Source organism: Adiantum capillus-veneris, chromosome 23, assembly GCF_014529385.1.
Source record: "Adiantum capillus-veneris isolate H3 chromosome 23, ASM1452938v2, whole genome shotgun sequence".
NCBI lineage: Eukaryota > Viridiplantae > Streptophyta > Polypodiopsida > Polypodiales > Pteridaceae > Adiantum > Adiantum capillus-veneris.
Window position 1 is genome coordinate 116,767,197 of NC_140953.1, and position 3,450 is coordinate 116,770,646.

The following is a 3,450-nucleotide window of genomic DNA, read 5'->3' on the forward strand; positions in this document are numbered from 1 at the left end:
CAATGGCCTCTCTCCTCTCCTCAGGAAATGATACATCCACACACTATCAAACTTTCTCAAAGTTTACCACGATCATTTATCGCATTTTTTAGTGAGAGGGTGTAAAATGGAGTGGCCAAAGAGGAGAGAGGGGGACAAGAATGAGTTTTTTTTGGTAAATCAAACATTACCATGTATGTGTCTATTATCATCATTATTATCGGGCTCTTTGTTGCTAGTATTGTTATATCTACTATTACCACACAACACTTTGGAGCTAAAAAAATTTAAGTTTGGATACTTCTTTCTATTTTACAAACAAAATATAGAGCATATTATTTTTCATAAAAGATGGACAAAGAAAACGATAAACATTTGACCATTAACTTAATCACATATATACGATTAGCATAAATTAACATGCTTAATGCTTTAATGCTAAAATATTCAAATTTGAGTACTTCTTTCTAATTTACAAAAGAAAAAACATAGGGCATAAACTTTTTCATAAAAAATGGATAAAAATATGCTAGACATTTGATCATTAAATTTATCACATACATATGATTAACATAAATTAGGATGCTTGAAGAGAGAGAGAGAGAGAGAGAGAGAGAGAGAGAGAGAGAGAGAGAGATTCTCATAGAATAAAATATACAAAATATTTATGAATTATCTTCAAAAAGATCTCTACAAGTGGCATAATCTAGATTTAAACCCATGGCTCCTAAATCATTAAAGAGAGAAACTAAGTTGTCATTTGTATATGTGTTGGCTTCAAAAGCTTTAGCTTGTACATCAGACAACATGTCCTGTACCAACTTTTCATGCTGACAATTTGTCGTATCCACAATAGCCTTTGATGATGCACCTATCAATACTAATTTTTTTACTAGTTTCCCTCAATCATGCGTGTCTTTACTCTAGTCATCTTGTTTGAAAGCCCGACTTATCTCTCTCTCTCTCTCTCTCTCTCTCTCTCTCTCTCTCTCTCTCTCTCTCTCTGATTGACTATATGCTACTCTCTGAAGCCATCATGTATCGCATAAAGAGTTTTATGTTTGGTCAATGGACCCCGGAATCCGACCATCGCACCTTATGTATTGACCTTTCATGTGGAGAAGCAACTAAGCATGATAATCTCAGCCAAAGGAAAGAGAAGTTATCACTATGTATGGATTTCAAACGGGCACCAATGTACATTGAAATGGTTGAGCAAAAATTATGGATGACAAAGCTTCAATGTGATGCACCATTGGAAACTAAATGGGAAGCTTTCAAGAAAGCTATTTTTTCTTGTGCGGAAGAATGCTTTGCCATAAAGCATCTCCATGGTATCAACAAAGATAGATCACGCAAAAGGTGGTTTGATAAAGAATGTCAAGATGCTCGAAAGTCCTTGATAAAGCTTGATGCAACTATGGACAAAGGCAACTATCAAAGTCATTTGCATTCATACAAGGCATTGATTCAAAAGAAGAGAAGAAGATGGGAAGTAAAGCAACGAGAATTTCAAGTCCAAGAAAAGGCACATGCATGTGGAAGATTTTGGAGAAACTTGAGAGGCAAGTGGGTTGAGAATTTTGGTAACTTGAGTCTACTGGATATGTACACACATTGTAGGCAATTATATGAGCAAGCAAATACTGAAAAAATGCCATTTTATGGTTCACTCCCATGTATGCCGTCTTTTTTTATTATTGAGGATGTATGCGGTGGGCTTGAAAAGTTGCCCACTCGCAAAGCGGGAGATCTTCAAGGTATCAAGCCGGAGATGATCAAATGGACGGGAGATTTTACCCATGAGTAGATGTGTGATATGTTCAACCTTGCACTTCAACATGGTATGCCTTATGATTGGAGTACTAATTGGGTTAAGCCTTTGCATAAAGGAGGGGATGTAAAGAAAGTAAGCAACTACCGGACTATAATGATTGGGTCTCTTATGGCAAAGTTGTTTGGGTGCATAATGGAGATGAAATTGAGTGATTGGGCTGAAGAGAAGGACAAGCGTGCAAAGGGACAAGCGGGTTTTCGTCGATGCCATAGCACCATTGATCATCTTGTCACTCTTCGTGTTCTCATGGAGGAAAGTCGGTTGAAAGGCAAGCGATTGTATTGTTGTTTTGTGGACTTTAAGAAAGCCTTTGATATGATTCCATGTAACAATTTGTGGAGAAGGATGGAAGAACTCCAAGTGCCAAGTGAGTTTATGCTTGCGGTTTCTCGAATCTATGAGAAGGTGATTTGTCAATTGCGCATGGGAAGAGAAATTTCAGAAATTTTTGTAAGCACTATTGGGGTTAAACAAGGATGTCCATTGTCACCAACTCTCTTTGGTCTATGCATCGATCAATTGGAACAAATGGTACTTGACTTTATGCAAGAAGAAGGCATTGAAGAGGTCACTATTTGCAATGTGGTAATCATGCTTTTGTTGTATGCGGATGATGTAGTGCTTCTAGCACACACTTTAGAAGATGCACAAAAGCTTATGGTTGTCCTTGAGAACTTTTGCTTGCATAGTGGGCTGATTGTAAATGAATCCAAAACAAAGGTTATGCTTGTGAAAACCAACCATAAGGAGAAGCCATGCATTGTGTACAACAACGAGACACTTGAAGTTGTTGAGAGCTTTAAGTACCTTGGCCTTGAGGTTCCATCCAATCACAAGTGGCATGAATGTGCTATGCGTCGTTTGGAAGCGGGAAAGAGAGCATATTATGCATTTGAGAACATGTGTAATGCGGGAAACATCAAGTGTTGGGTTCTCAAGAAGTATCTTTTTGATGCATTGGTGACACCGGTTCTTCTTTATGGAGTTGAAGTGTGGGGCGGGAGCATCTCAAAGTCAACTTGGAAAGAGTTTGAGAATGTCCAAAAGCGTTTTCTTACAAACTTTCTCCAAGTTAAGACACAAACACCATATATACTCCTACTTCTTGAGTCGGGATCTCTTCCAATTGAGGTTATGGGCATGGAAAGGGTTGTGGAGTACATGATAAAGATGCGCCAAAACCCCTCACATCGACTTCCTACAATTGCATGGGAAGCAAGCAAAAAAGTTCAAAAGACGCATAAAAGCAAGATCTTGAGCACGGGATGGATGCAAGACATAAAGAAGTGGTTTGGGAGATGGGATGCATTACACTTGCTACATGATGCTTCAATTGACTCTCAAGTGAATGAAGCTTTTCTACAACGCCAATGTATTATGGCCTGGGAGAAATCCGGTGGGTCACGCTTCATACATTACACCACCTATATTGCCCCCAACTACAAAACCATGTTCTTCGTTGAGACAGGAAACCGTACTCACACTTACATGCTTGAGCCTATTCCCTTGTCCACGATACGTACTATCGCAGCAATTCGGCTTAGCTCCCATTTCCTTCGATGCGAGATAGGGCGTTGGGGCAATGGAGAAGAGTCAAATAGATTGTGCACATTATGATCACTGCAAGTTCGAGA